We start from the raw sequence: 6795 nt of genomic DNA, 5'->3' as shown, positions 1-6795 counted from the left end.
ATGTTCGTCGATTTACGAGATTTGGGTCAGGATCTAGTCGAATATCAAGGAAACGGAGAGAACAACGATTCAGAATTTCAAACGACCGTGATAGAAATGGAAACCAATACTGGCGGCAAAGAAGGTTACAAAGTGTTACTTCGAGAATCTCCGGAAAGCGCTAGTTTAGCCTCGAAAGTCTGATGGCTAGTGAAAAATTGTCAATAATTGATTAGAAAAGAGCTGTCCACGACGAACGGTAAAAGATGGTGTGAGATTGTCTTCGGGAACACAAAATTCTGTTTTGTATTTCTTCAATGTTATTAAAGCTTGACGTTTTTTTCGATGACCCCGATATTGCGCAACCGTGAACAATTTTCATTGTCTCCCATGAGACAAAACAATACATTTAGTGTTCCACGCTTCTTACTTTGATTGCAACTTTTGTCTTGTCGTCACTGAGGTCATTATAAAGCCGACTGTATTCCAGAGAAAAGCCTTACAATTGATACAGTAAGGAAACAAAGCTTCCTTTTTTTGATGCGTGAAATAATTTATTATGAAAGGAAGATTTTCGAAATAAATCCGAAGTTGTGAATAAATTAGCCCCATTTATTGAAATATGTTATGAGGTGCCGTTTTTTTTCTTTAATCATCAGAGCCTTGAGCCATTTCACGCTATTTCTTGTCATTTATAACGTTTGTTTAATTAATACTGTTCCTAATTTTGCTCAGTAATATAACTAATATCGCTTTGTTTTTCATAAAACAGATGAGTGAAAATATTAGACGTGACGCGTAGCAGCTTGGCTAAAAAAATTATGTCAGAGTGAAATTCATTCGCTCGCACGAGCTAGATCTCATTCACACTGAGTTATAACCATGTTCGGAGACCTGCGCTACTCATTAACCCTTTCATTTACCAGTTTTTTTTTTTAAATGAAATTCAGTATTTCCCACTCTTGGTTGCTGCTTGCTCCCCATGCTTGCAGGTTTAGGTCACGCAGTATAGGTTTTTAACTTGAAGAAGCTCTTGATGATACTTAATTTGGATGTTTATTGACCTAGAGATGATTCAAACTGAGCCATAAATTCATGCACCGACATTAATAAACATCTGGCCAATGGGTAGCGCTATCCGCCGGATATTAGATTTATCCGGTGGTAGCGTTATCCCCGGCACCTTTTGAACAACTGGCGGGGGAAAAAGAACCCTGATAAGAATTCCGGTTCTTACGTTGCCAAACAGCTATAGATTTTTTTTACTAAAACATCACCTAAAAGATTCGCAACTAAGGAAAATTAGACCCTTACGTTTTACAATTTTGGGCACTTAAAAAGGTCACCTAGCAGTTTCGGATGAGCAAATGGTTTGCTGGGAAGTTCTTGAAAGGTAACGTTCACTAACAATTTCTGAAATGAAGATATCATTCCCTAAAATTTTCGGACACTCCCAAGTTTCAGCTATGATATCCGAACTGATCAAATAAAATAGTGTTTTCACGTTTCGTCGGGGTGGCCATGTTGATGTACTTAAACAACTAATCCTCTGGGAATTGACCTCTATTATTATGCAAACGTTTTTCTCTGTTTCGGTGGAAAAACAAGGTTGCTGATCACTTGAGTGAAAACTGATCGAACCCCTGTGTCGAACTTTATCACACTTGAATGAAAAAAGAAAAAACTCAAACAACTTGAAGCCGGTGTCTTGCCGTCATTTTGTCACAGATGTATCCCTTGCTTCGTGAATTGTTAGTATAAACACGCAAGGTAACTTGATCACAGGCGGCTGATAAAATCGATGTCACTTTAAATTTTGCGATTTTACTTGTACAACAAAAGTACAATAAAAAAATATCTCCCAAAACGTTTTCCGCTTATGATAACATGTTATATTCGCGGCACAAAATTTATGTTATCATCTCGCAAATTTGTTGCTGATGGCAAGTTGTTTTATTTTTGATCGACACTTCCTAAAACCGTGACCTTCCTTCTGCTCCTCTTGAAAACTGTATATCAATATTTACCTGTGCGTCAATATTTGTTTTGAATAAAGCAAACTAACAAAATCTGTACCTTGCTTAGTTCGCATTTTTGAGCGTCAAAATAGAATTTTCGGTCCGATGTTCTTGACAAGAAGTCGCATTTGAACTTTTGTCTCGGAAAGCTGTCAGAAGCTCAGAGTACACGCTGAAACTTGTGGTTGAAAAAGAAGTTGTAAGGAATGATCAACATGTCAGCCGTGAAGCCAGTGTTTCTCGATTTCCTTTTATTTTCGTCAATCTTTCTGGGATTAGTATTTTACTGAACCACTTGTCTTCTCAGGGGGTATTTAGCGAAGACATCTACCATATTGATTTACGTTACCAAAACAACATCGTGTAATCTTAGAGCTACATATTACGCAAAAACAACTTAAATTTCCTGAAAAACAAAACGCAGCCCAGTTGACAGTTATGGGGAAAAAACACTGTCAAGTTACTGCACTACCTCATGTATGCAATGCGTGCCTATTTTTTAAATATATCGTATCTCGTCAATTTTCCCCCCAAATATCCCGTATCCCTATAATTTTTTACCTAAATATCCCTTATCTTGATAACCCCTAATAGGGCTTCGTTGTTTGCATTTGCCAATTTAGTAACATTAATAATAAGAGTTTTTACAACAAACAACTCCAATTTTCCGAAATTTACCCGTAGTTGAAGTTCACTGTAACCGGACAGTTTGAGTTAACTGTTTGTGCATCCCAAGGATACGCTGCCTCTTGTCTATTTAACGGAAGACTTCGATCGCTTGAATTATATTCTTCTAAAAAGTCATTGTATGTTCCATATGGTATGCAATGGAATCGCGGATTACAAAGTGTACGCATGCACATTGCTAAAGGTAACATACAAAAAACTTATTTCATGTCGAATTTAAGAGTAGCTACAGTAGATATCTTTGAGATATTACATTTAAAGCTACAATAAATAGCATACACGTATACATAACTACATAGATAATATTTACAGATGCAAAAAAAGAAAAGCGGCTACTGACAAAAATGCGGCCCTGGATTGCTCTTTCTAAAACCTGTAAACTCAGAGTACAGATAAAATCAGGTAGCGCGGTCCTTCCCCCTCTTAGCTGATAAGTAAGAAAAATAATTAAGACCATAACTGGTTGTTTTCGGTTTACTGAGGGACAGAATACAATTTCCACGAAGATCATAAGAAGAAGACCGGAGTGAAAACATATTTTTCATATAAGCAGGAAAATCATTAAAAAACAGACTTTCGTACAGTAATATTAGGATAGATGACTTTAGTGAGTAGACCATCGTAATAGGACTGGTAATCTGTAAATATTATTCTAGTTTCTCCGTAATGCGCGCACCGCAAATATGTCTGGCAGAAGATCAATAACAATGATAAACCGGCCGTATCTTAATTTGTAGCATTGAGAGGTACGGATCTGTGCTTTGGCACGCGACGGCGACTGGATTAGAGTACCTGGTGGATGCCATCCACGGACAGCAAGTCCATAATCTGTGATCACTGTGTACGCCCTTGTACAATTTTTTTGGGAAGGAAACTCAAAAGATATCGTACGTTTGCGGAATCAAACGCTTCAATACTATAATCTAAGTGCAAGTGCGTGTTGTCCTAACTCAAGTGAGGCCATCGCTACTGTGTGCATGTGATGGATAAAGAACCTTCGCTGATCCACAGTATCAGGAACTTCTTATGCAACACCCAAGGACAGAGAAAAATCTCTGACCCGGGTGGGAATCGAACCCACGACCTCCGGATTAGATCACCGTTGCTCTACCGACTGCGCTACAAGGCCAGACGGGAGCAGGCCGTGGGAGTTTGAGGACAAATCGGCTCCGCCCAAGCCAAGTACTAAATGTAAGTCCGTGTTGTCCTAAGTAGCGTATGTATGTATATGTGGAAAGAACTCAAGTGAGTCCATCGCTACTGTGTGCATGTGATGGATGAAGAACCTTCGCTGATCCAGAGCATCAGGAACTTCTTCTGCAACACCCAAGGACAGAGAAAAATCTCTGACCCGGGTAGGGGGGAAACCCACGACCTCCGGATTAGATCACCGTTGTTCTACCGACTGAGCTACAAGGCCCGACGGGAGGAGGCCGTGGGAGTTTGAGGACAAATCGGCTCGGCCCAAGCCAAGTACTAAGTGCAAGTGCGTGTTGTCCTAAGTAGCGTATGTATATGTATATATGTATATATGAAAAGAACTCTTGTAGCTCAGTCGGTAGAGCAACGGTGATATAATCCGGAGGTCGTGGGTTCGATTCCCACCCGGGTCGGGTTGTCCTTGGGTGTTGCATAAGAAGTTCCTGATGCTGTGGATCAGCGAAGGTTCTTCATCCATCACATGCACACAGTAGCGATCGCCTCACTTGAGTTCTTTCCAACTATAATCTAAGTTTTCTAAATGGTCTGGATAGCACAAGTGTTACTAATAGTTTTAAAAATACAACCACACTTTGGACTTTAAGGAACATGTCTCGATGTTTCAAACATCATCTTCAGCCATAGTGAGTGTAACATTAAAATTTTAACAAGATAATTCGTTTATACATAACTATCAATACAATGATTCTTTGTAGATCAAATGTTCGTTACAAGTACTAGGTAAAATTCAAACTAACCAACATTAAATTCTCAGCCTCGGTTATTGCATTTCTTGTGCTCTGATTGGTTTACTCAATCTCGGCTATCAGCTGATATACCTTAGTTTGACCTTATATGGCAAATGACTGCGCTAATCGTTGCTAAGATATTTTCGCCGGAAAGTGAAATTTCTCTCTGAATAACGCCAAAAAAAAACCCGTTTTTGTGGAAAGTTTGGATCAACTCTGACGTTTAGAAGTACGCGAAAAGGTAAGAAATGTTTTTGTGATGAGCCTGCGTCTGTCTGACCACCAGGTATTACACAACATTGCATCTTCATCACGTTTTTTCGATTTCTCTCGGATTTTCTCGCTTTTTTCGATCGTAATTGGTAGTTCCAAACTTTTGAAGTTTAAGGAATTTAATGAAACAATTTTTCCCCTGTTGTTGGATATGACACTGGTTATAGCCGACTCGGCGCTACGCGCCTCCTTGGCTATTTACCATCTCATATCCAATGCTCGCTCATGGAATAATTGTTAAATATTATAGAAAACTTTATTTAAGTGTCAATGGATTTAGCACAAGAGCACTAATTGGGGACACTAACGAAATCAACTCAAGTCAAATATTGTATGATTTTTGTAGAGAGGGGAAAACCGGAGTACCCGGGGAAAAACCTCTCGGAGCAGAGTAGAGAACCAGCAAACTCAACCCACATACGGCCAACGTTTGCAAAAACGTCATCCTTCCTTGAACTTGTACATGTTCATTGCCGTGACTTTAACATCTTCAGTTCTCACGACCTGCTCCCGTCTGACCTTGTAGCTCAGCCGGTAGAACAGCGGTGATCTAACCCGAAGTTCGTGGGTTCAATTCCCACCCTGGTCAGAGTTTTTCCTCTGTCCTAGTGTGGGCCCATTTCCATCAGTAGGGCTAACGCTCACATGGTTCAAATGGGATAGAAACGTAGCACTTCACATTACACTCTAATCAGTTAAGTCTGTTCAAATATAAGTGCTACACTACACTCTCTACATGGCCAACGTTTGCAAAAACGTCATCCTTCCTTCAACACACATATGACGCCGAGTCTGGGAATTGAACCCGGACCACATTGGTGAGAGGCGAGTGCTCTCACCACTGCGCCATCCCTGCTCCCCCGTGCGCAGTGCCCAGGCAAACGGCTTCAACTTTGATCAACATTCGCGATAACAAAAGGTGTTGAATGTTTGTTGTTAAAGCAAATTTATACGGTGTAAACGCTAATGTAAACTCGTTCAACATTACGTATGCAACGAGTTAAGCGTTAAGGTTGGCTTGGTTTTTTGGGTTGTAAAAGAAGATATATTTGTGTTTTCTTAAAAAAGAAAGGTTTTGGGGACTCTTCTTGAAGTTATTGTTTGATCTGGGTGTTTTTTGTGATGCTTATTATTAATTACGAACTTACCCAAAGCGAAGCCAGTTATCCAGGGTAGATGGGGCTCTTAGCCTGGGAAGGCAGCCAATCTAAGGGAAGGTAAACCCTAAATTCAGACCTTCCGCTGACTTGAGGCTATACCTGATCTCAGGAGGGCTTCAGGAGTAAACCTCGAGAACGAATCCGGAGTGGAGCCCCTAAGGCGGATGGCAGGTGCTCAGCACTTACTTCCGGCAGCTTCTGCAGTGGAACTAGCCCCAAGTTGAATTGGTTCTTCCTTACCCTTGGACCCAGCCAGTGTCACCGAGAGGGGGGACACTGTCGTATTGGCAGCCTAGCGTCTCCTTATCTTAGCGCAAACTGGAGAGGGCACTCCAGCGGTGTCGCAAGACTCCGGCACAACACGTGACGAGGCAGTTTACCGGTTCTAATCACCGACTGAATGGCCTAAGAAGGAGCGCCAGGGGTTCCGTCCGACGGTGGGAGAAGCCCTCTCAGCTTCATTGGGTGGCTACCGCCCGCCTAAAGCTGGGCAGCGCCCAGCCAGGTGCCGCCCCGTCATTGCTCTACTGGGTGCGTAGAGCTTAGGGGACCCTCTCGACAAGAGAGCAAGTACTTGCACCAAGCAGTCAAAAGCAAAAAACTACGAAGACTCCAGCTCGTCGAATCGCAAGCTAGAACATTCGCACCGTGTACCCTGGTCTCTCCGTTGACCTTCAGCTAATGGACGACTCCCGCAAGACCGCCATCATTAACAAGGAGCTGGCATGA

At 41.5% G+C, this 6795-nt stretch overlaps 1 long non-coding RNA gene across 2 annotated transcripts in view; it reads left to right on the top strand.

Moving 5' to 3' along the window:
* LOC138019533 (uncharacterized) overlaps positions 1-600 on the top strand; it is a 6723-nt gene extending 6123 nt beyond the window's left edge. For both annotated transcript variants that reach the window (XR_011126184.1, XR_011126183.1), the window contains one exon: positions 1-600. This exon is cut by the window's left edge. This is a non-coding gene — a long non-coding RNA (uncharacterized lncRNA).
* The last annotated feature ends 6195 nt before the right edge of the window (positions 601-6795 follow it).

Source organism: Montipora capricornis, chromosome 10 (assembly GCF_036669925.1).
Source record: "Montipora capricornis isolate CH-2021 chromosome 10, ASM3666992v2, whole genome shotgun sequence".
Taxonomy (NCBI): Eukaryota; Metazoa; Cnidaria; class Anthozoa; order Scleractinia; family Acroporidae; genus Montipora; species Montipora capricornis.
This window is presented reverse-complemented; position numbering and strand designations above follow the sequence as displayed.